Source organism: Mytilus edulis, chromosome 5 (assembly GCF_963676685.1).
Source record: "Mytilus edulis chromosome 5, xbMytEdul2.2, whole genome shotgun sequence".
NCBI classification, from domain to species: domain Eukaryota; kingdom Metazoa; phylum Mollusca; class Bivalvia; order Mytilida; family Mytilidae; genus Mytilus; species Mytilus edulis.
In genome coordinates, this window is record NC_092348.1 from 86,834,186 (window position 1) to 86,862,152 (window position 27,967).

General features: G+C 31.1%; 1 protein-coding gene and 1 long non-coding RNA gene across 2 annotated transcripts in view; one reads left to right on the plus strand and one right to left on the minus strand.

Moving 5' to 3' along the window:
- LOC139524704 (Golgi pH regulator-like) overlaps window positions 1-27,967 on the minus strand; it is a 60,870-nt gene that overhangs the window by 17,167 nt on the left and 15,736 nt on the right. The window lies entirely within an intron of this gene.
- On the plus strand, window positions 642-27,922 carry LOC139524705 (uncharacterized). The gene is made up of 27 exons (XR_011664834.1): window positions 642-968; window positions 1,719-1,787; window positions 2,550-2,714; window positions 3,465-3,533; window positions 4,296-4,919; window positions 5,670-5,738; window positions 6,501-7,124; window positions 7,875-7,943; window positions 8,706-9,329; window positions 10,080-10,148; window positions 10,911-11,534; window positions 12,285-12,353; window positions 13,116-13,280; window positions 14,031-14,099; window positions 14,862-15,485; window positions 16,236-16,304; window positions 17,067-17,232; window positions 17,983-18,051; window positions 18,814-19,437; window positions 20,188-20,256; window positions 21,019-21,642; window positions 22,393-22,461; window positions 23,224-23,847; window positions 24,598-24,666; window positions 25,429-26,052; window positions 26,803-26,871; window positions 27,634-27,922. It is a non-coding gene; the product is annotated as an uncharacterized lncRNA (long non-coding RNA).

Sequence of the window (27,967 nt, forward strand, 5' to 3'; positions counted from 1 at the left end):
AAATTTATTTGGACAGAAAACTGCCAGCTTGCTTTCAACTCACTAAAAGAAGCACTAACTACACCACCAATATTGGTTTACCCAGTTACAGACAAAACCTTCATTTTGGACACAGACGCCAGTAATTACGCAGTAGGAGCCGTCCTCTCACAGGAACACGATGGTCGTGAGCATGTTATTGCATACATGAGCAAGGCACTCAATAAGCATGAAATTTCATACTGTACGACTAGAAAGGAGCTACTAGCTGTAATCATTGCCTTGAAGAATTTTCATCCATACGTCTATGGTAGACCAGTTTTACTCAGAACTGACAATGCAGCCGTCAGTTGGCTTCAAAGTCTGAAGGATCCTACAGGTCAGGTAGCAAGATGGCTTCAGACATTAGGAACATATAATTTCAAAGTTACTCATAGGGCAGGGAGGAAACATACAAATGGGTCAGGATCCCTAATAGACCTTGAGATGAGGAACTCAGATGACGTAATTAAAAAAAATATTAGTCCGCCATACAATTGTGGATGCTGTGATTTTAAAAATGGACATAAATGAACAATAAGAACTGTTTTATAGAGCTGGTGTGATGAGAAAAGAAAGATGTAGATTTGACCTGAAATAAATTATTAGAAAGGACAATTTTTTTATTGAATTTTATGATCAGAATTTTGGGATTATTTCATGAGGAGACTGACATTTTTCACCATCTTCCGGGGTCCATCAATTTGCGAAAAAAGTAATCTCACTTGCCACCCCGAAAATTTAACCAGACATGTATAAATGTATCAGCTTCGATATGAGCCATCATACATGTTCAAGTAAACGATATGGACTGAGCAACGGAGGAAAACGTTACCATTACGGCCTATGGAGAATTAATTGTAAATGTATACCCAAATTAGAAGCTTAATTCCAGAAGTTTTCAGGCTGATTTATGGATGATTTCACCTTGTACACCACCGAAAATGATGGTTAGTAGTTTTTTATTTATACCTAGTTATTATAAATGGTTTAAGATAAATATTATTGATAAAGATCAGCAAAAACTCAATGAAACTTTGCTTTTAAAATGCATTACTGGCACGGGGCTGAACACTTTTTTTAGGCACAATCATCACTTTGTTTACTTCCGAGAGATCCGAAAGGAATTTGTTTACTATATTGAAAAAGGCAAGAAACAACTTTTAAATATTATTAAATTGTAAGTAAACATGACACAATATAGTCTTTGTTATGTAATTATCACTTCGGTCTACAGGAATACCTGATAATCAAGGGCAAGGGAGATAACACACTTCATACGAGTAAAGTGAGATACATCATCGCATGTGCTTTTATCCAATGATTTGACCCCTGGTCAGTAGATATCATATGCAAAAAAACCAGAAAAAACATGTACATGTTTTAAGAAAATCATGAACTAATATTTTTAATGCGCTTGAGCAAAACAATAGATATTGTCATTTCTCAGTGAAAAAGGGGGAGGGTCAAACCTTTTTGAAAACAATATTTCTGCACCTATTCAACTATTAAGCTAGTTAGCTACTACCCATTGCTTCTAAAATAAAAGGTTTAAATGAAGGTGACTAAGCCACAAGGGAGAAGCATTTGTCTTTCTTTGTGATTAAACTTTCAAGAATTAGATTTTTCTCTCTCAATAGTACTTATGTATTTAAATCAAATGATAACACAGCCTGAGTAATTTTTTTGTCTTATTTCAGTTCCAGACATATCATTACTTTTTAACCTGAGATGGCAAACTAGAGGTTTTAAAAAGTCCTGAATAACTGGTAAGCATTTTGCTTTATTAGGCAAGCTCTAAATTGTTTATTTATGGTATTTATGCAATTGAAATTACAGTCGGTATGTTAAAAATATGCAAATATGAAAACTGTTGCTATGGTCTTGGTATTAAATGAAAAGGCTTAGTTACAGATCGTTTCGACTCAATATTTCGAGTTAAATCTTGCGGCAACTGTTTCTCACGTAACACTGCAAACTATATTTAGCTCTATTTTGATCTGTCGTTATTTAATGACGCCATAATACATGTGATGTCACAATGTTTCCTTTAAAACCTCATGTGGATTTCTCACTAATAAAAGGTTTTCACTGAAATACATGTTAAAAACATTTTTTCTCAAATAGAATTATGTGAAAGGACAAGTTTTGAAAATTTGCACTATATTGCACTCTAATTATATGATAAAGATGACTTTCCAAGTAGTTAAGAGTGCTTTCCACAGTTTTAAATACCAGATTTCCACTAGTAAGAATAATTATTTTGGTGTTGGTTTTTTTATAAAATCTTAATTTTTGCATAATTTCTCTGTCAAAATGCACTTTAAGGCACAAGAAAATTTTATAGAATGCTTTAACAGGGTCTGTGTATTGTAATTAAAGGTTATAATCAGAAGTTTTGTCCTTGTTTTGACTAGTGAAGGTATTCTGGAAGAAATTAATTATACAAACACATTGTATTCAAAATAAATGAATATAGCGACGAAAGTGTCATTGCCTTATAGTGCTAAAACAACTTTATTTTTTTTCAGAAATGGACAAAAATACACAGATTTATTCAGAATGTTATACCGATGAAGATCACATAAAAATATTTGGAAAAATCAGAAGTATGAATTTCAATATAGAAGCTTAATTCCAGAAGTTTTCAGGCTGATTTATGGATGATTTCACCTTGTACACCACCGAAAATGATGGTTAGTAGTTTTTTATTTATACCTAGTTATTATAAATGGTTTAAGATAAATATTATTGATAAAGATCAGCAAAAACTCAATGAAACTTTGCTTTTAAAATGCATTACTGGCACGGGGCTGAACACTTTTTTTAGGCACAATCATCACTTTGTTTACTTCCGAGAGATCCGAAAGGAATTTGTTTACTATATTGAAAAAGGCAAGAAACAACTTTTAAATATTATTAAATTGTAAGTAAACATGACACAATATAGTCTTTGTTATGTAATTATCACTTCGGTCTACAGGAATACCTGATAATCAAGGGCAAGGGAGATAACACACTTCATACGAGTAAAGTGAGATACATCATCGCATGTGCTTTTATCCAATGATTTGACCCCTGGTCAGTAGATATCATATGCAAAAAAAACAGAAAAAACATGTACATGTTTTAAGAAAATCATGAACTAATATTTTTAATGCGCTTGAGCAAAACAATAGATATTGTCATTTCTCAGTGAAAAAGGGGGAGGGTCAAACCTTTTTGAAAACAATATTTCTGCACCTATTCAACTATTAAGCTAGTTAGCTACTACCCATTGCTTCTAAAATAAAAGGTTTAAATGAAGGTGACTAAGCCACAAGGGAGAAGCATTTGTCTTTCTTTGTGATTAAACTTTCAAGAATTAGATTTTTCTCTCTCAATAGTACTTATGTATTTAAATCAAATGATAACACAGCCTGAGTAATTTTTTTGTCTTATTTCAGTTCCAGACATATCATTACTTTTTAACCTGAGATGGCAAACTAGAGGTTTTAAAAAGTCCTGAATAACTGGTAAGCATTTTGCTTTATTAGGCAAGCTCTAAATTGTTTATTTATGGTATTTATGCAATTGAAATTACAGTCGGTATGTTAAAAATATGCAAATATGAAAACTGTTGCTATGGTCTTGGTATTAAATGAAAAGGCTTAGTTACAGATCGTTTCGACTCAATATTTCGAGTTAAATCTTGCGGCAACTGTTTCTCACGTAACACTGCAAACTATATTTAGCTCTATTTTGATCTGTCGTTATTTAATGACGCCATAATACATGTGATGTCACAATGTTTCCTTTAAAACCTCATGTGGATTTCTCACTAATAAAAGGTTTTCACTGAAATACATGTTAAAAACATTTTTTCTCAAATAGAATTATGTGAAAGGACAAGTTTTGAAAATTTGCACTATATTGCACTCTAATTATATGATAAAGATGACTTTCCAAGTAGTTAAGAGTGCTTTCCACAGTTTTAAATACCAGATTTCCACTAGTAAGAATAATTATTTTGGTGTTGGTTTTTTTATAAAATCTTCATTTTTGCATAATTTCTCTGTCAAAATGCACTTTAAGGCACAAGAAAATTTTATAGAATGCTTTAACAGGGTCTGTGTATTGTAATTAAAGGTTATAATCAGAAGTTTTGTCCTTGTTTTGACTAGTGAAGGTATTCTGGAAGAAATTAATTATACAAACACATTGTATTCAAAATAAATGAATATAGCGACGAAAGTGTCATTGCCTTATAGTGCTAAAACAACTTTATTTTTTTTCAGAAATGGACAAAAATACACAGATTTATTCAGAATGTTATACCGATGAAGATCACATAAAAATATTTGGAAAAATCAGAAGTATGAATTTCAATATGGGTCAGGATCCCTAATAGACCTTGAGATGAGGAACTCAGATGACGTAATTAAAAAAAATATTAGTCCGCCATACAATTGTGGATGCTGTGATTTTAAAAATGGACATAAATGAACAATAAGAACTGTTTTATAGAGCTGGTGTGATGAGAAAAGAAAGATGTAGATTTGACCTGAAATAAATTATTAGAAAGGACAATTTTTTTATTGAATTTTATGATCAGAATTTTGGGATTATTTCATGAGGAGACTGACATTTTTCACCATCTTCCGGGGTCCATCAATTTGCGAAAAAAGTAATCTCACTTGCCACCCCGAAAATTTAACCAGACATGTATAAATGTATCAGCTTCGATATGAGCCATCATACATGTTCAAGTAAACGATATGGACTGAGCAACGGAGGAAAACGTTACCATTACGGCCTATGGAGAATTAATTGTAAATGTATACCCAAATTAGAAGCTTAATTCCAGAAGTTTTCAGGCTGATTTATGGATGATTTCACCTTGTACACCACCGAAAATGATGGTTAGTAGTTTTTTATTTATACCTAGTTATTATAAATGGTTTAAGATAAATATTATTGATAAAGATCAGCAAAAACTCAATGAAACTTTGCTTTTAAAATGCATTACTGGCACGGGGCTGAACACTTTTTTTAGGCACAATCATCACTTTGTTTACTTCCGAGAGATCCGAAAGGAATTTGTTTACTATATTGAAAAAGGCAAGAAACAACTTTTAAATATTATTAAATTGTAAGTAAACATGACACAATATAGTCTTTGTTATGTAATTATCACTTCGGTCTACAGGAATACCTGATAATCAAGGGCAAGGGAGATAACACACTTCATACGAGTAAAGTGAGATACATCATCGCATGTGCTTTTATCCAATGATTTGACCCCTGGTCAGTAGATATCATATGCAAAAAAACCAGAAAAAACATGTACATGTTTTAAGAAAATCATGAACTAATATTTTTAATGCGCTTGAGCAAAACAATAGATATTGTCATTTCTCAGTGAAAAAGGGGGAGGGTCAAACCTTTTTGAAAACAATATTTCTGCACCTATTCAACTATTAAGCTAGTTAGCTACTACCCATTGCTTCTAAAATAAAAGGTTTAAATGAAGGTGACTAAGCCACAAGGGAGAAGCATTTGTCTTTCTTTGTGATTAAACTTTCAAGAATTAGATTTTTCTCTCTCAATAGTACTTATGTATTTAAATCAAATGATAACACAGCCTGAGTAATTTTTTTGTCTTATTTCAGTTCCAGACATATCATTACTTTTTAACCTGAGATGGCAAACTAGAGGTTTTAAAAAGTCCTGAATAACTGGTAAGCATTTTGCTTTATTAGGCAAGCTCTAAATTGTTTATTTATGGTATTTATGCAATTGAAATTACAGTCGGTATGTTAAAAATATGCAAATATGAAAACTGTTGCTATGGTCTTGGTATTAAATGAAAAGGCTTAGTTACAGATCGTTTCGACTCAATATTTCGAGTTAAATCTTGCGGCAACTGTTTCTCACGTAACACTGCAAACTATATTTAGCTCTATTTTGATCTGTCGTTATTTAATGACGCCATAATACATGTGATGTCACAATGTTTCCTTTAAAACCTCATGTGGATTTCTCACTAATAAAAGGTTTTCACTGAAATACATGTTAAAAACATTTTTTCTCAAATAGAATTATGTGAAAGGACAAGTTTTGAAAATTTGCACTATATTGCACTCTAATTATATGATAAAGATGACTTTCCAAGTAGTTAAGAGTGCTTTCCACAGTTTTAAATACCAGATTTCCACTAGTAAGAATAATTATTTTGGTGTTGGTTTTTTTATAAAATCTTAATTTTTGCATAATTTCTCTGTCAAAATGCACTTTAAGGCACAAGAAAATTTTATAGAATGCTTTAACAGGGTCTGTGTATTGTAATTAAAGGTTATAATCAGAAGTTTTGTCCTTGTTTTGACTAGTGAAGGTATTCTGGAAGAAATTAATTATACAAACACATTGTATTCAAAATAAATGAATATAGCGACGAAAGTGTCATTGCCTTATAGTGCTAAAACAACTTTATTTTTTTTCAGAAATGGACAAAAATACACAGATTTATTCAGAATGTTATACCGATGAAGATCACATAAAAATATTTGGAAAAATCAGAAGTATGAATTTCAATATGGGTCAGGATCCCTAATAGACCTTGAGATGAGGAACTCAGATGACGTAATTAAAAAAAATATTAGTCCGCCATACAATTGTGGATGCTGTGATTTTAAAAATGGACATAAATGAACAATAAGAACTGTTTTATAGAGCTGGTGTGATGAGAAAAGAAAGATGTAGATTTGACCTGAAATAAATTATTAGAAAGGACAATTTTTTTATTGAATTTTATGATCAGAATTTTGGGATTATTTCATGAGGAGACTGACATTTTTCACCATCTTCCGGGGTCCATCAATTTGCGAAAAAAGTAATCTCACTTGCCACCCCGAAAATTTAACCAGACATGTATAAATGTATCAGCTTCGATATGAGCCATCATACATGTTCAAGTAAACGATATGGACTGAGCAACGGAGGAAAACGTTACCATTACGGCCTATGGAGAATTAATTGTAAATGTATACCCAAATTAGAAGCTTAATTCCAGAAGTTTTCAGGCTGATTTATGGATGATTTCACCTTGTACACCACCGAAAATGATGGTTAGTAGTTTTTTATTTATACCTAGTTATTATAAATGGTTTAAGATAAATATTATTGATAAAGATCAGCAAAAACTCAATGAAACTTTGCTTTTAAAATGCATTACTGGCACGGGGCTGAACACTTTTTTTAGGCACAATCATCACTTTGTTTACTTCCGAGAGATCCGAAAGGAATTTGTTTACTATATTGAAAAAGGCAAGAAACAACTTTTAAATATTATTAAATTGTAAGTAAACATGACACAATATAGTCTTTGTTATGTAATTATCACTTCGGTCTACAGGAATACCTGATAATCAAGGGCAAGGGAGATAACACACTTCATACGAGTAAAGTGAGATACATCATCGCATGTGCTTTTATCCAATGATTTGACCCCTGGTCAGTAGATATCATATGCAAAAAAACCAGAAAAAACATGTACATGTTTTAAGAAAATCATGAACTAATATTTTTAATGCGCTTGAGCAAAACAATAGATATTGTCATTTCTCAGTGAAAAAGGGGGAGGGTCAAACCTTTTTGAAAACAATATTTCTGCACCTATTCAACTATTAAGCTAGTTAGCTACTACCCATTGCTTCTAAAATAAAAGGTTTAAATGAAGGTGACTAAGCCACAAGGGAGAAGCATTTGTCTTTCTTTGTGATTAAACTTTCAAGAATTAGATTTTTCTCTCTCAATAGTACTTATGTATTTAAATCAAATGATAACACAGCCTGAGTAATTTTTTTGTCTTATTTCAGTTCCAGACATATCATTACTTTTTAACCTGAGATGGCAAACTAGAGGTTTTAAAAAGTCCTGAATAACTGGTAAGCATTTTGCTTTATTAGGCAAGCTCTAAATTGTTTATTTATGGTATTTATGCAATTGAAATTACAGTCGGTATGTTAAAAATATGCAAATATGAAAACTGTTGCTATGGTCTTGGTATTAAATGAAAAGGCTTAGTTACAGATCGTTTCGACTCAATATTTCGAGTTAAATCTTGCGGCAACTGTTTCTCACGTAACACTGCAAACTATATTTAGCTCTATTTTGATCTGTCGTTATTTAATGACGCCATAATACATGTGATGTCACAATGTTTCCTTTAAAACCTCATGTGGATTTCTCACTAATAAAAGGTTTTCACTGAAATACATGTTAAAAACATTTTTTCTCAAATAGAATTATGTGAAAGGACAAGTTTTGAAAATTTGCACTATATTGCACTCTAATTATATGATAAAGATGACTTTCCAAGTAGTTAAGAGTGCTTTCCACAGTTTTAAATACCAGATTTCCACTAGTAAGAATAATTATTTTGGTGTTGGTTTTTTTATAAAATCTTAATTTTTGCATAATTTCTCTGTCAAAATGCACTTTAAGGCACAAGAAAATTTTATAGAATGCTTTAACAGGGTCTGTGTATTGTAATTAAAGGTTATAATCAGAAGTTTTGTCCTTGTTTTGACTAGTGAAGGTATTCTGGAAGAAATTAATTATACAAACACATTGTATTCAAAATAAATGAATATAGCGACGAAAGTGTCATTGCCTTATAGTGCTAAAACAACTTTATTTTTTTTCAGAAATGGACAAAAATACACAGATTTATTCAGAATGTTATACCGATGAAGATCACATAAAAATATTTGGAAAAATCAGAAGTATGAATTTCAATATGGGTCAGGATCCCTAATAGACCTTGAGATGAGGAACTCAGATGACGTAATTAAAAAAAATATTAGTCCGCCATACAATTGTGGATGCTGTGATTTTAAAAATGGACATAAATGAACAATAAGAACTGTTTTATAGAGCTGGTGTGATGAGAAAAGAAAGATGTAGATTTGACCTGAAATAAATTATTAGAAAGGACAATTTTTTTATTGAATTTTATGATCAGAATTTTGGGATTATTTCATGAGGAGACTGACATTTTTCACCATCTTCCGGGGTCCATCAATTTGCGAAAAAAGTAATCTCACTTGCCACCCCGAAAATTTAACCAGACATGTATAAATGTATCAGCTTCGATATGAGCCATCATACATGTTCAAGTAAACGATATGGACTGAGCAACGGAGGAAAACGTTACCATTACGGCCTATGGAGAATTAATTGTAAATGTATACCCAAATTAGAAGCTTAATTCCAGAAGTTTTCAGGCTGATTTATGGATGATTTCACCTTGTACACCACCGAAAATGATGGTTAGTAGTTTTTTATTTATACCTAGTTATTATAAATGGTTTAAGATAAATATTATTGATAAAGATCAGCAAAAACTCAATGAAACTTTGCTTTTAAAATGCATTACTGGCACGGGGCTGAACACTTTTTTTAGGCACAATCATCACTTTGTTTACTTCCGAGAGATCCGAAAGGAATTTGTTTACTATATTGAAAAAGGCAAGAAACAACTTTTAAATATTATTAAATTGTAAGTAAACATGACACAATATAGTCTTTGTTATGTAATTATCACTTCGGTCTACAGGAATACCTGATAATCAAGGGCAAGGGAGATAACACACTTCATACGAGTAAAGTGAGATACATCATCGCATGTGCTTTTATCCAATGATTTGACCCCTGGTCAGTAGATATCATATGCAAAAAAAACAGAAAAAACATGTACATGTTTTAAGAAAATCATGAACTAATATTTTTAATGCGCTTGAGCAAAACAATAGATATTGTCATTTCTCAGTGAAAAAGGGGGAGGGTCAAACCTTTTTGAAAACAATATTTCTGCACCTATTCAACTATTAAGCTAGTTAGCTACTACCCATTGCTTCTAAAATAAAAGGTTTAAATGAAGGTGACTAAGCCACAAGGGAGAAGCATTTGTCTTTCTTTGTGATTAAACTTTCAAGAATTAGATTTTTCTCTCTCAATAGTACTTATGTATTTAAATCAAATGATAACACAGCCTGAGTAATTTTTTTGTCTTATTTCAGTTCCAGACATATCATTACTTTTTAACCTGAGATGGCAAACTAGAGGTTTTAAAAAGTCCTGAATAACTGGTAAGCATTTTGCTTTATTAGGCAAGCTCTAAATTGTTTATTTATGGTATTTATGCAATTGAAATTACAGTCGGTATGTTAAAAATATGCAAATATGAAAACTGTTGCTATGGTCTTGGTATTAAATGAAAAGGCTTAGTTACAGATCGTTTCGACTCAATATTTCGAGTTAAATCTTGCGGCAACTGTTTCTCACGTAACACTGCAAACTATATTTAGCTCTATTTTGATCTGTCGTTATTTAATGACGCCATAATACATGTGATGTCACAATGTTTCCTTTAAAACCTCATGTGGATTTCTCACTAATAAAAGGTTTTCACTGAAATACATGTTAAAAACATTTTTTCTCAAATAGAATTATGTGAAAGGACAAGTTTTGAAAATTTGCACTATATTGCACTCTAATTATATGATAAAGATGACTTTCCAAGTAGTTAAGAGTGCTTTCCACAGTTTTAAATACCAGATTTCCACTAGTAAGAATAATTATTTTGGTGTTGGTTTTTTTATAAAATCTTAATTTTTGCATAATTTCTCTGTCAAAATGCACTTTAAGGCACAAGAAAATTTTATAGAATGCTTTAACAGGGTCTGTGTATTGTAATTAAAGGTTATAATCAGAAGTTTTGTCCTTGTTTTGACTAGTGAAGGTATTCTGGAAGAAATTAATTATACAAACACATTGTATTCAAAATAAATGAATATAGCGACGAAAGTGTCATTGCCTTATAGTGCTAAAACAACTTTATTTTTTTTCAGAAATGGACAAAAATACACAGATTTATTCAGAATGTTATACCGATGAAGATCACATAAAAATATTTGGAAAAATCAGAAGTATGAATTTCAATATGGGTCAGGATCCCTAATAGACCTTGAGATGAGGAACTCAGATGACGTAATTAAAAAAAATATTAGTCCGCCATACAATTGTGGATGCTGTGATTTTAAAAATGGACATAAATGAACAATAAGAACTGTTTTATAGAGCTGGTGTGATGAGAAAAGAAAGATGTAGATTTGACCTGAAATAAATTATTAGAAAGGACAATTTTTTTATTGAATTTTATGATCAGAATTTTGGGATTATTTCATGAGGAGACTGACATTTTTCACCATCTTCCGGGGTCCATCAATTTGCGAAAAAAGTAATCTCACTTGCCACCCCGAAAATTTAACCAGACATGTATAAATGTATCAGCTTCGATATGAGCCATCATACATGTTCAAGTAAACGATATGGACTGAGCAACGGAGGAAAACGTTACCATTACGGCCTATGGAGAATTAATTGTAAATGTATACCCAAATTAGAAGCTTAATTCCAGAAGTTTTCAGGCTGATTTATGGATGATTTCACCTTGTACACCACCGAAAATGATGGTTAGTAGTTTTTTATTTATACCTAGTTATTATAAATGGTTTAAGATAAATATTATTGATAAAGATCAGCAAAAACTCAATGAAACTTTGCTTTTAAAATGCATTACTGGCACGGGGCTGAACACTTTTTTTAGGCACAATCATCACTTTGTTTACTTCCGAGAGATCCGAAAGGAATTTGTTTACTATATTGAAAAAGGCAAGAAACAACTTTTAAATATTATTAAATTGTAAGTAAACATGACACAATATAGTCTTTGTTATGTAATTATCACTTCGGTCTACAGGAATACCTGATAATCAAGGGCAAGGGAGATAACACACTTCATACGAGTAAAGTGAGATACATCATCGCATGTGCTTTTATCCAATGATTTGACCCCTGGTCAGTAGATATCATATGCAAAAAAAACAGAAAAAACATGTACATGTTTTAAGAAAATCATGAACTAATATTTTTAATGCGCTTGAGCAAAACAATAGATATTGTCATTTCTCAGTGAAAAAGGGGGAGGGTCAAACCTTTTTGAAAACAATATTTCTGCACCTATTCAACTATTAAGCTAGTTAGCTACTACCCATTGCTTCTAAAATAAAAGGTTTAAATGAAGGTGACTAAGCCACAAGGGAGAAGCATTTGTCTTTCTTTGTGATTAAACTTTCAAGAATTAGATTTTTCTCTCTCAATAGTACTTATGTATTTAAATCAAATGATAACACAGCCTGAGTAATTTTTTTGTCTTATTTCAGTTCCAGACATATCATTACTTTTTAACCTGAGATGGCAAACTAGAGGTTTTAAAAAGTCCTGAATAACTGGTAAGCATTTTGCTTTATTAGGCAAGCTCTAAATTGTTTATTTATGGTATTTATGCAATTGAAATTACAGTCGGTATGTTAAAAATATGCAAATATGAAAACTGTTGCTATGGTCTTGGTATTAAATGAAAAGGCTTAGTTACAGATCGTTTCGACTCAATATTTCGAGTTAAATCTTGCGGCAACTGTTTCTCACGTAACACTGCAAACTATATTTAGCTCTATTTTGATCTGTCGTTATTTAATGACGCCATAATACATGTGATGTCACAATGTTTCCTTTAAAACCTCATGTGGATTTCTCACTAATAAAAGGTTTTCACTGAAATACATGTTAAAAACATTTTTTCTCAAATAGAATTATGTGAAAGGACAAGTTTTGAAAATTTGCACTATATTGCACTCTAATTATATGATAAAGATGACTTTCCAAGTAGTTAAGAGTGCTTTCCACAGTTTTAAATACCAGATTTCCACTTGTAAGAATAATTATTTTGGTGTTGGTTTTTTTATAAAATCTTCATTTTTGCATAATTTCTCTGTCAAAATGCACTTTAAGGCACAAGAAAATTTTATAGAATGCTTTAACAGGGTCTGTGTATTGTAATTAAAGGTTATAATCAGAAGTTTTGTCCTTGTTTTGACTAGTGAAGGTATTCTGGAAGAAATTAATTATACAAACACATTGTATTCAAAATAAATGAATATAGCGACGAAAGTGTCATTGCCTTATAGTGCTAAAACAACTTTATTTTTTTTCAGAAATGGACAAAAATACACAGATTTATTCAGAATGTTATACCGATGAAGATCACATAAAAATATTTGGAAAAATCAGAAGTATGAATTTCAATATAGAAGCTTAATTCCAGAAGTTTTCAGGCTGATTTATGGATGATTTCACCTTGTACACCACCGAAAATGATGGTTAGTAGTTTTTTATTTATACCTAGTTATTATAAATGGTTTAAGATAAATATTATTGATAAAGATCAGCAAAAACTCAATGAAACTTTGCTTTTAAAATGCATTACTGGCACGGGGCTGAACACTTTTTTTAGGCACAATCATCACTTTGTTTACTTCCGAGAGATCCGAAAGGAATTTGTTTACTATATTGAAAAAGGCAAGAAACAACTTTTAAATATTATTAAATTGTAAGTAAACATGACACAATATAGTCTTTGTTATGTAATTATCACTTCGGTCTACAGGAATACCTGATAATCAAGGGCAAGGGAGATAACACACTTCATACGAGTAAAGTGAGATACATCATCGCATGTGCTTTTATCCAATGATTTGACCCCTGGTCAGTAGATATCATATGCAAAAAAAACAGAAAAAACATGTACATGTTTTAAGAAAATCATGAACTAATATTTTTAATGCGCTTGAGCAAAACAATAGATATTGTCATTTCTCAGTGAAAAAGGGGGAGGGTCAAACCTTTTTGAAAACAATATTTCTGCACCTATTCAACTATTAAGCTAGTTAGCTACTACCCATTGCTTCTAAAATAAAAGGTTTAAATGAAGGTGACTAAGCCACAAGGGAGAAGCATTTGTCTTTCTTTGTGATTAAACTTTCAAGAATTAGATTTTTCTCTCTCAATAGTACTTATGTATTTAAATCAAATGATAACACAGCCTGAGTAATTTTTTTGTCTTATTTCAGTTCCAGACATATCATTACTTTTTAACCTGAGATGGCAAACTAGAGGTTTTAAAAAGTCCTGAATAACTGGTAAGCATTTTGCTTTATTAGGCAAGCTCTAAATTGTTTATTTATGGTATTTATGCAATTGAAATTACAGTCGGTATGTTAAAAATATGCAAATATGAAAACTGTTGCTATGGTCTTGGTATTAAATGAAAAGGCTTAGTTACAGATCGTTTCGACTCAATATTTCGAGTTAAATCTTGCGGCAACTGTTTCTCACGTAACACTGCAAACTATATTTAGCTCTATTTTGATCTGTCGTTATTTAATGACGCCATAATACATGTGATGTCACAATGTTTCCTTTAAAACCTCATGTGGATTTCTCACTAATAAAAGGTTTTCACTGAAATACATGTTAAAAACATTTTTTCTCAAATAGAATTATGTGAAAGGACAAGTTTTGAAAATTTGCACTATATTGCACTCTAATTATATGATAAAGATGACTTTCCAAGTAGTTAAGAGTGCTTTCCACAGTTTTAAATACCAGATTTCCACTAGTAAGAATAATTATTTTGGTGTTGGTTTTTTTATAAAATCTTCATTTTTGCATAATTTCTCTGTCAAAATGCACTTTAAGGCACAAGAAAATTTTATAGAATGCTTTAACAGGGTCTGTGTATTGTAATTAAAGGTTATAATCAGAAGTTTTGTCCTTGTTTTGACTAGTGAAGGTATTCTGGAAGAAATTAATTATACAAACACATTGTATTCAAAATAAATGAATATAGCGACGAAAGTGTCATTGCCTTATAGTGCTAAAACAACTTTATTTTTTTTCAGAAATGGACAAAAATACACAGATTTATTCAGAATGTTATACCGATGAAGATCACATAAAAATATTTGGAAAAATCAGAAGTATGAATTTCAATATGGGTCAGGATCCCTAATAGACCTTGAGATGAGGAACTCAGATGACGTAATTAAAAAAAATATTAGTCCGCCATACAATTGTGGATGCTGTGATTTTAAAAATGGACATAAATGAACAATAAGAACTGTTTTATAGAGCTGGTGTGATGAGAAAAGAAAGATGTAGATTTGACCTGAAATAAATTATTAGAAAGGACAATTTTTTTATTGAATTTTATGATCAGAATTTTGGGATTATTTCATGAGGAGACTGACATTTTTCACCATCTTCCGGGGTCCATCAATTTGCGAAAAAAGTAATCTCACTTGCCACCCCGAAAATTTAACCAGACATGTATAAATGTATCAGCTTCGATATGAGCCATCATACATGTTCAAGTAAACGATATGGACTGAGCAACGGAGGAAAACGTTACCATTACGGCCTATGGAGAATTAATTGTAAATGTATACCCAAATTAGAAGCTTAATTCCAGAAGTTTTCAGGCTGATTTATGGATGATTTCACCTTGTACACCACCGAAAATGATGGTTAGTAGTTTTTTATTTATACCTAGTTATTATAAATGGTTTAAGATAAATATTATTGATAAAGATCAGCAAAAACTCAATGAAACTTTGCTTTTAAAATGCATTACTGGCACGGGGCTGAACACTTTTTTTAGGCACAATCATCACTTTGTTTACTTCCGAGAGATCCGAAAGGAATTTGTTTACTATATTGAAAAAGGCAAGAAACAACTTTTAAATATTATTAAATTGTAAGTAAACATGACACAATATAGTCTTTGTTATGTAATTATCACTTCGGTCTACAGGAATACCTGATAATCAAGGGCAAGGGAGATAACACACTTCATACGAGTAAAGTGAGATACATCATCGCATGTGCTTTTATCCAATGATTTGACCCCTGGTCAGTAGATATCATATGCAAAAAAAACAGAAAAAACATGTACATGTTTTAAGAAAATCATGAACTAATATTTTTAATGCGCTTGAGCAAAACAATAGATATTGTCATTTCTCAGTGAAAAAGGGGGAGGGTCAAACCTTTTTGAAAACAATATTTCTGCACCTATTCAACTATTAAGCTAGTTAGCTACTACCCATTGCTTCTAAAATAAAAGGTTTAAATGAAGGTGACTAAGCCACAAGGGAGAAGCATTTGTCTTTCTTTGTGATTAAACTTTCAAGAATTAGATTTTTCTCTCTCAATAGTACTTATGTATTTAAATCAAATGATAACACAGCCTGAGTAATTTTTTTGTCTTATTTCAGTTCCAGACATATCATTACTTTTTAACCTGAGATGGCAAACTAGAGGTTTTAAAAAGTCCTGAATAACTGGTAAGCATTTTGCTTTATTAGGCAAGCTCTAAATTGTTTATTTATGGTATTTATGCAATTGAAATTACAGTCGGTATGTTAAAAATATGCAAATATGAAAACTGTTGCTATGGTCTTGGTATTAAATGAAAAGGCTTAGTTACAGATCGTTTCGACTCAATATTTCGAGTTAAATCTTGCGGCAACTGTTTCTCACGTAACACTGCAAACTATATTTAGCTCTATTTTGATCTGTCGTTATTTAATGACGCCATAATACATGTGATGTCACAATGTTTCCTTTAAAACCTCATGTGGATTTCTCACTAATAAAAGGTTTTCACTGAAATACATGTTAAAAACATTTTTTCTCAAATAGAATTATGTGAAAGGACAAGTTTTGAAAATTTGCACTATATTGCACTCTAATTATATGATAAAGATGACTTTCCAAGTAGTTAAGAGTGCTTTCCACAGTTTTAAATACCAGATTTCCACTAGTAAGAATAATTATTTTGGTGTTGGTTTTTTTATAAAATCTTCATTTTTGCATAATTTCTCTGTCAAAATGCACTTTAAGGCACAAGAAAATTTTATAGAATGCTTTAACAGGGTCTGTGTATTGTAATTAAAGGTTATAATCAGAAGTTTTGTCCTTGTTTTGACTAGTGAAGGTATTCTGGAAGAAATTAATTATACAAACACATTGTATTCAAAATAAATGAATATAGCGACGAAAGTGTCATTGCCTTATAGTGCTAAAACAACTTTATTTTTTTTCAGAAATGGACAAAAATACACAGATTTATTCAGAATGTTATACCGATGAAGATCACATAAAAATATTTGGAAAAATCAGAAGTATGAATTTCAAAATTAGAAGCTTAATTCCAGAAGTTTTCAGGCTGATTTATGGATGATTTCACCTTGTACACCACCGAAAATGATGGTTAGTAGTTTTTTATTTATACCTAGTTATTATAAATGGTTTAAGATAAATATTATTGATAAAGATCAGCAAAAACTCAATGAAACTTTGCTTTTAAAATGCATTACTGGCACGGGGCTGAACACTTTTTTTAGGCACAATCATCACTTTGTTTACTTCCGAGAGATCCGAAAGGAATTTGTTTACTATATTGAAAAAGGCAAGAAACAACTTTTAAATATTATTAAATTGTAAGTAAACATGACACAATATAGTCTTTGTTATGTAATTATCACTTCGGTCTACAGGAATACCTGATAATCAAGGGCAAGGGAGATAACACACTTCATACGAGTAAAGTGAGATACATCATCGCATGTGCTTTTATCCAATGATTTGACCCCTGGTCAGTAGATATCATATGCAAAAAAACCAGAAAAAACATGTACATGTTTTAAGAAAATCATGAACTAATATTTTTAATGCGCTTGAGCAAAACAATAGATATTGTCATTTCTCAGTGAAAAAGGGGGAGGGTCAAACCTTTTTGAAAACAATATTTCTGCACCTATTCAACTATTAAGCTAGTTAGCTACTACCCATTGCTTCTAAAATAAAAGGTTTAAATGAAGGTGACTAAGCCACAAGGGAGAAGCATTTGTCTTTCTTTGTGATTAAACTTTCAAGAATTAGATTTTTCTCTCTCAATAGTACTTATGTATTTAAATCAAATGATAACACAGCCTGAGTAATTTTTTTGTCTTATTTCAGTTCCAGACATATCATTACTTTTTAACCTGAGATGGCAAACTAGAGGTTTTAAAAAGTCCTGAATAACTGGTAAGCATTTTGCTTTATTAGGCAAGCTCTAAATTGTTTATTTATGGTATTTATGCAATTGAAATTACAGTCGGTATGTTAAAAATATGCAAATATGAAAACTGTTGCTATGGTCTTGGTATTAAATGAAAAGGCTTAGTTACAGATCGTTTCGACTCAATATTTCGAGTTAAATCTTGCGGCAACTGTTTCTCACGTAACACTGCAAACTATATTTAGCTCTATTTTGATCTGTCGTTATTTAATGACGCCATAATACATGTGATGTCACAATGTTTCCTTTAAAACCTCATGTGGATTTCTCACTAATAAAAGGTTTTCACTGAAATACATGTTAAAAACATTTTTTCTCAAATAGAATTATGTGAAAGGACAAGTTTTGAAAATTTGCACTATATTGCACTCTAATTATATGATAAAGATGACTTTCCAAGTAGTTAAGAGTGCTTTCCACAGTTTTAAATACCAGATTTCCACTAGTAAGAATAATTATTTTGGTGTTGGTTTTTTTATAAAATCTTCATTTTTGCATAATTTCTCTGTCAAAATGCACTTTAAGGCACAAGAAAATTTTATAGAATGCTTTAACAGGGTCTGTGTATTGTAATTAAAGGTTATAATCAGAAGTTTTGTCCTTGTTTTGACTAGTGAAGGTATTCTGGAAGAAATTAATTATACAAACACATTGTATTCAAAATAAATGAATATAGCGACGAAAGTGTCATTGCCTTATAGTGCTAAAACAACTTTATTTTTTTTCAGAAATGGACAAAAATACACAGATTTATTCAGAATGTTATACCGATGAAGATCACATAAAAATATTTGGAAAAATCAGAAGTATGAATTTCAATATGGGTCAGGATCCCTAATAGACCTTGAGATGAGGAACTCAGATGACGTAATTAAAAAAAATATTAGTCCGCCATACAATTGTGGATGCTGTGATTTTAAAAATGGACATAAATGAACAATAAGAACTGTTTTATAGAGCTGGTGTGATGAGAAAAGAAAGATGTAGATTTGACCTGAAATAAATTATTAGAAAGGACAATTTTTTTATTGAATTTTATGATCAGAATTTTGGGATTATTTCATGAGGAGACTGACATTTTTCACCATCTTCCGGGGTCCATCAATTTGCGAAAAAAGTAATCTCACTTGCCACCCCGAAAATTTAACCAGACATGTATAAATGTATCAGCTTCGATATGAGCCATCATACATGTTCAAGTAAACGATATGGACTGAGCAACGGAGGAAAACGTTACCATTACGGCCTATGGAGAATTAATTGTAAATGTATACCCAAATTAGAAGCTTAATTCCAGAAGTTTTCAGGCTGATTTATGGATGATTTCACCTTGTACACCACCGAAAATGATGGTTAGTAGTTTTTTATTTATACCTAGTTATTATAAATGGTTTAAGATAAATATTATTGATAAAGATCAGCAAAAACTCAATGAAACTTTGCTTTTAAAATGCATTACTGGCACGGGGCTGAACACTTTTTTTAGGCACAATCATCACTTTGTTTACTTCCGAGAGATCCGAAAGGAATTTGTTTACTATATTGAAAAAGGCAAGAAACAACTTTTAAATATTATTAAATTGTAAGTAAACATGACACAATATAGTCTTTGTTATGTAATTATCACTTCGGTCTACAGGAATACCTGATAATCAAGGGCAAGGGAGATAACACACTTCATACGAGTAAAGTGAGATACATCATCGCATGTGCTTTTATCCAATGATTTGACCCCTGGTCAGTAGATATCATATGCAAAAAAACCAGAAAAAACATGTACATGTTTTAAGAAAATCATGAACTAATATTTTTAATGCGCTTGAGCAAAACAATAGATATTGTCATTTCTCAGTGAAAAAGGGGGAGGGTCAAACCTTTTTGAAAACAATATTTCTGCACCTATTCAACTATTAAGCTAGTTAGCTACTACCCATTGCTTCTAAAATAAAAGGTTTAAATGAAGGTGACTAAGCCACAAGGGAGAAGCATTTGTCTTTCTTTGTGATTAAACTTTCAAGAATTAGATTTTTCTCTCTCAATAGTACTTATGTATTTAAATCAAATGATAACACAGCCTGAGTAATTTTTTTGTCTTATTTCAGTTCCAGACATATCATTACTTTTTAACCTGAGATGGCAAACTAGAGGTTTTAAAAAGTCCTGAATAACTGGTAAGCATTTTGCTTTATTAGGCAAGCTCTAAATTGTTTATTTATGGTATTTATGCAATTGAAATTACAGTCGGTATGTTAAAAATATGCAAATATGAAAACTGTTGCTATGGTCTTGGTATTAAATGAAAAGGCTTAGTTACAGATCGTTTCGACTCAATATTTCGAGTTAAATCTTGCGGCAACTGTTTCTCACGTAACACTGCAAACTATATTTAGCTCTATTTTGATCTGTCGTTATTTAATGACGCCATAATACATGTGATGTCACAATGTTTCCTTTAAAACCTCATGTGGATTTCTCACTAATAAAAGGTTTTCACTGAAATACATGTTAAAAACATTTTTTCTCAAATAGAATTATGTGAAAGGACAAGTTTTGAAAATTTGCACTATATTGCACTCTAATTATATGATAAAGATGACTTTCCAAGTAGTTAAGAGTGCTTTCCACAGTTTTAAATACCAGATTTCCACTAGTAAGAATAATTATTTTGGTGTTGGTTTTTTTATAAAATCTTCATTTTTGCATAATTTCTCTGTCAAAATGCACTTTAAGGCACAAGAAAATTTTATAGAATGCTTTAACAGGGTCTGTGTATTGTAATTAAAGGTTATAATCAGAAGTTTTGTCCTTGTTTTGACTAGTGAAGGTATTCTGGAAGAAATTAATTATACAAACACATTGTATTCAAAATAAATGAATATAGCGACGAAAGTGTCATTGCCTTATAGTGCTAAAACAACTTTATTTTTTTTCAGAAATGGACAAAAATACACAGATTTATTCAGAATGTTATACCGATGAAGATCACATAAAAATATTTGGAAAAATCAGAAGTATGAATTTCAATATGGGTCAGGATCCCTAATAGACCTTGAGATGAGGAACTCAGATGACGTAATTAAAAAAAATATTAGTCCGCCATACAATTGTGGATGCTGTGATTTTAAAAATGGACATAAATGAACAATAAGAACTGTTTTATAGAGCTGGTGTGATGAGAAAAGAAAGATGTAGATTTGACCTGAAATAAATTATTAGAAAGGACAATTTTTTTATTGAATTTTATGATCAGAATTTTGGGATTATTTCATGAGGAGACTGACATTTTTCACCATCTTCCGGGGTCCATCAATTTGCGAAAAAAGTAATCTCACTTGCCACCCCGAAAATTTAACCAGACATGTATAAATGTATCAGCTTCGATATGAGCCATCATACATGTTCAAGTAAACGATATGGACTGAGCAACGGAGGAAAACGTTACCATTACGGCCTATGGAGAATTAATTGTAAATGTATACCCAAATTAGAAGCTTAATTCCAGAAGTTTTCAGGCTGATTTATGGATGATTTCACCTTGTACACCACCGAAAATGATGGTTAGTAGTTTTTTATTTATACCTAGTTATTATAAATGGTTTAAGATAAATATTATTGATAAAGATCAGCAAAAACTCAATGAAACTTTGCTTTTAAAATGCATTACTGGCACGGGGCTGAACACTTTTTTTAGGCACAATCATCACTTTGTTTACTTCCGAGAGATCCGAAAGGAATTTGTTTACTATATTGAAAAAGGCAAGAAACAACTTTTAAATATTATTAAATTGTAAGTAAACATGACACAATATAGTCTTTGTTATGTAATTATCACTTCGGTCTACAGGAATACCTGATAATCAAGGGCAAGGGAGATAACACACTTCATACGAGTAAAGTGAGATACATCATCGCATGTGCTTTTATCCAATGATTTGACCCCTGGTCAGTAGATATCATATGCAAAAAAAACAGAAAAAACATGTACATGTTTTAAGAAAATCATGAACTAATATTTTTAATGCGCTTGAGCAAAACAATAGATATTGTCATTTCTCAGTGAAAAAGGGGGAGGGTCAAACCTTTTTGAAAACAATATTTCTGCACCTATTCAACTATTAAGCTAGTTAGCTACTACCCATTGCTTCTAAAATAAAAGGTTTAAATGAAGGTGACTAAGCCACAAGGGAGAAGCATTTGTCTTTCTTTGTGATTAAACTTTCAAGAATTAGATTTTTCTCTCTCAATAGTACTTATGTATTTAAATCAAATGATAACACAGCCTGAGTAATTTTTTTGTCTTATTTCAGTTCCAGACATATCATTACTTTTTAACCTGAGATGGCAAACTAGAGGTTTTAAAAAGTCCTGAATAACTGGTAAGCATTTTGCTTTATTAGGCAAGCTCTAAATTGTTTATTTATGGTATTTATGCAATTGAAATTACAGTCGGTATGTTAAAAATATGCAAATATGAAAACTGTTGCTATGGTCTTGGTATTAAATGAAAAGGCTTAGTTACAGATCGTTTCGACTCAATATTTCGAGTTAAATCTTGCGGCAACTGTTTCTCACGTAACACTGCAAACTATATTTAGCTCTATTTTGATCTGTCGTTATTTAATGACGCCATAATACATGTGATGTCACAATGTTTCCTTTAAAACCTCATGTGGATTTCTCACTAATAAAAGGTTTTCACTGAAATACATGTTAAAAACATTTTTTCTCAAATAGAATTATGTGAAAGGACAAGTTTTGAAAATTTGCACTATATTGCACTCTAATTATATGATAAAGATGACTTTCCAAGTAGTTAAGAGTGCTTTCCACAGTTTTAAATACCAGATTTCCACTAGTAAGAATAATTATTTTGGTGTTGGTTTTTTTATAAAATCTTCATTTTTGCATAATTTCTCTGTCAAAATGCACTTTAAGGCACAAGAAAATTTTATAGAATGCTTTAACAGGGTCTGTGTATTGTAATTAAAGGTTATAATCAGAAGTTTTGTCCTTGTTTTGACTAGTGAAGGTATTCTGGAAGAAATTAATTATACAAACACATTGTATTCAAAATAAATGAATATAGCGACGAAAGTGTCATTGCCTTATAGTGCTAAAACAACTTTATTTTTTTTCAGAAATGGACAAAAATACACAGATTTATTCAGAATGTTATACCGATGAAGATCACATAAAAATATTTGGAAAAATCAGAAGTATGAATTTCAATATGGGTCAGGATCCCTAATAGACCTTGAGATGAGGAACTCAGATGACGTAATTAAAAAAAATATTAGTCCGCCATACAATTGTGGATGCTGTGATTTTAAAAATGGACATAAATGAACAATAAGAACTGTTTTATAGAGCTGGTGTGATGAGAAAAGAAAGATGTAGATTTGACCTGAAATAAATTATTAGAAAGGACAATTTTTTTATTGAATTTTATGATCAGAATTTTGGGATTATTTCATGAGGAGACTGACATTTTTCACCATCTTCCGGGGTCCATCAATTTGCGAAAAAAGTAATCTCACTTGCCACCCCGAAAATTTAACCAGACATGTATAAATGTATCAGCTTCGATATGAGCCATCATACATGTTCAAGTAAACGATATGGACTGAGCAACGGAGGAAAACGTTACCATTACGGCCTATGGAGAATTAATTGTAAATGTATACCCAAATTAGAAGCTTAATTCCAGAAGTTTTCAGGCTGATTTATGGATGATTTCACCTTGTACACCACCGAAAATGATGGTTAGTAGTTTTTTATTTATACCTAGTTATTATAAATGGTTTAAGATAAATATTATTGATAAAGATCAGCAAAAACTCAATGAAACTTTGCTTTTAAAATGCATTACTGGCACGGGGCTGAACACTTTTTTTAGGCACAATCATCACTTTGTTTACTTCCGAGAGATCCGAAAGGAATTTGTTTACTATATTGAAAAAGGCAAGAAACAACTTTTAAATATTATTAAATTGTAAGTAAACATGACACAATATAGTCTTTGTTATGTAATTATCACTTCGGTCTACAGGAATACCTGATAATCAAGGGCAAGGGAGATAACACACTTCATACGAGTAAAGTGAGATACATCATCGCATGTGCTTTTATCCAATGATTTGACCCCTGGTCAGTAGATATCATATGCAAAAAAACCAGAAAAAACATGTACATGTTTTAAGAAAATCATGAACTAATATTTTTAATGCGCTTGAGCAAAACAATAGATATTGTCATTTCTCAGTGAAAAAGGGGGAGGGTCAAACCTTTTTGAAAACAATATTTCTGCACCTATTCAACTATTAAGCTAGTTAGCTACTACCCATTGCTTCTAAAATAAAAGGTTTAAATGAAGGTGACTAAGCCACAAGGGAGAAGCATTTGTCTTTCTTTGTGATTAAACTTTCAAGAATTAGATTTTTCTCTCTCAATAGTACTTATGTATTTAAATCAAATGATAACACAGCCTGAGTAATTTTTTTGTCTTATTTCAGTTCCAGACATATCATTACTTTTTAACCTGAGATGGCAAACTAGAGGTTTTAAAAAGTCCTGAATAACTGGTAAGCATTTTGCTTTATTAGGCAAGCTCTAAATTGTTTATTTATGGTATTTATGCAATTGAAATTACAGTCGGTATGTTAAAAATATGCAAATATGAAAACTGTTGCTATGGTCTTGGTATTAAATGAAAAGGCTTAGTTACAGATCGTTTCGACTCAATATTTCGAGTTAAATCTTGCGGCAACTGTTTCTCACGTAACACTGCAAACTATATTTAGCTCTATTTTGATCTGTCGTTATTTAATGACGCCATAATACATGTGATGTCACAATGTTTCCTTTAAAACCTCATGTGGATTTCTCACTAATAAAAGGTTTTCACTGAAATACATGTTAAAAACATTTTTTCTCAAATAGAATTATGTGAAAGGACAAGTTTTGAAAATTTGCACTATATTGCACTCTAATTATATGATAAAGATGACTTTCCAAGTAGTTAAGAGTGCTTTCCACAGTTTTAAATACCAGATTTCCACTAGTAAGAATAATTATTTTGGTGTTGGTTTTTTTATAAAATCTTCATTTTTGCATAATTTCTCTGTCAAAATGCACTTTAAGGCACAAGAAAATTTTATAGAATGCTTTAACAGGGTCTGTGTATTGTAATTAAAGGTTATAATCAGAAGTTTTGTCCTTGTTTTGACTAGTGAAGGTATTCTGGAAGAAATTAATTATACAAACACATTGTATTCAAAATAAATGAATATAGCGACGAAAGTGTCATTGCCTTATAGTGCTAAAACAACTTTATTTTTTTTCAGAAATGGACAAAAATACACAGATTTATTCAGAATGTTATACCGATGAAGATCACATAAAAATATTTGGAAAAATCAGAAGTATGAATTTCAATATGGGTCAGGATCCCTAATAGACCTTGAGATGAGGAACTCAGATGACGTAATTAAAAAAAATATTAGTCCGCCATACAATTGTGGATGCTGTGATTTTAAAAATGGACATAAATGAACAATAAGAACTGTTTTATAGAGCTGGTGTGATGAGAAAAGAAAGATGTAGATTTGACCTGAAATAAATTATTAGAAAGGACAATTTTTTTATTGAATTTTATGATCAGAATTTTGGGATTATTTCATGAGGAGACTGACATTTTTCACCATCTTCCGGGGTCCATCAATTTGCGAAAAAAGTAATCTCACTTGCCACCCCGAAAATTTAACCAGACATGTATAAATGTATCAGCTTCGATATGAGCCATCATACATGTTCAAGTAAACGATATGGACTGAGCAACGGAGGAAAACGTTACCATTACGGCCTATGGAGAATTAATTGTAAATGTATACCCAAATTAGAAGCTTAATTCCAGAAGTTTTCAGGCTGATTTATGGATGATTTCACCTTGTACACCACCGAAAATGATGGTTAGTAGTTTTTTATTTATACCTAGTTATTATAAATGGTTTAAGATAAATATTATTGATAAAGATCAGCAAAAACTCAATGAAACTTTGCTTTTAAAATGCATTACTGGCACGGGGCTGAACACTTTTTTTAGGCACAATCATCACTTTGTTTACTTCCGAGAGATCCGAAAGGAATTTGTTTACTATATTGAAAAAGGCAAGAAACAACTTTTAAATATTATTAAATTGTAAGTAAACATGACACAATATAGTCTTTGTTATGTAATTATCACTTCGGTCTACAGGAATACCTGATAATCAAGGGCAAGGGAGATAACACACTTCATACGAGTAAAGTGAGATACATCATCGCATGTGCTTTTATCCAATGATTTGACCCCTGGTCAGTAGATATCATATGCAAAAAAAACAGAAAAAACATGTACATGTTTTAAGAAAATCATGAACTAATATTTTTAATGCGCTTGAGCAAAACAATAGATATTGTCATTTCTCAGTGAAAAAGGGGGAGGGTCAAACCTTTTTGAAAACAATATTTCTGCACCTATTCAACTATTAAGCTAGTTAGCTACTACCCATTGCTTCTAAAATAAAAGGTTTAAATGAAGGTGACTAAGCCACAAGGGAGAAGCATTTGTCTTTCTTTGTGATTAAACTTTCAAGAATTAGATTTTTCTCTCTCAATAGTACTTATGTATTTAAATCAAATGATAACACAGCCTGAGTAATTTTTTTGTCTTATTTCAGTTCCAGACATATCATTACTTTTTAACCTGAGATGGCAAACTAGAGGTTTTAAAAAGTCCTGAATAACTGGTAAGCATTTTGCTTTATTAGGCAAGCTCTAAATTGTTTATTTATGGTATTTATGCAATTGAAATTACAGTCGGTATGTTAAAAATATGCAAATATGAAAACTGTTGCTATGGTCTTGGTATTAAATGAAAAGGCTTAGTTACAGATCGTTTCGACTCAATATTTCGAGTTAAATCTTGCGGCAACTGTTTCTCACGTAACACTGCAAACTATATTTAGCTCTATTTTGATCTGTCGTTATTTAATGACGCCATAATACATGTGATGTCACAATGTTTCCTTTAAAACCTCATGTGGATTTCTCACTAATAAAAGGTTTTCACTGAAATACATGTTAAAAACATTTTTTCTCAAATAGAATTATGTGAAAGGACAAGTTTTGAAAATTTGCACTATATTGCACTCTAATTATATGATAAAGATGACTTTCCAAGTAGTTAAGAGTGCTTTCCACAGTTTTAAATACCAGATTTCCACTAGTAAGAATAATTATTTTGGTGTTGGTTTTTTTATAAAATCTTCATTTTTGCATAATTTCTCTGTCAAAATGCACTTTAAGGCACAAGAAAATTTTATAGAATGCTTTAACAGGGTCTGTGTATTGTAATTAAAGGTTATAATCAGAAGTTTTGTCCTTGTTTTGACTAGTGAAGGTATTCTGGAAGAAATTAATTATACAAACACATTGTATTCAAAATAAATGAATATAGCGACGAAAGTGTCATTGCCTTATAGTGCTAAAACAACTTTATTTTTTTTCAGAAATGGACAAAAATACACAGATTTATTCAGAATGTTATACCGATGAAGATCACATAAAAATATTTGGAAAAATCAGAAGTATGAATTTCAATATGGGTCAGGATCCCTAATAGACCTTGAGATGAGGAACTCAGATGACGTAATTAAAAAAAATATTAGTCCGCCATACAATTGTGGATGCTGTGATTTTAAAAATGGACATAAATGAACAATAAGAACTGTTTTATAGAGCTGGTGTGATGAGAAAAGAAAGATGTAGATTTGACCTGAAATAAATTATTAGAAAGGACAATTTTTTTATTGAATTTTATGATCAGAATTTTGGGATTATTTC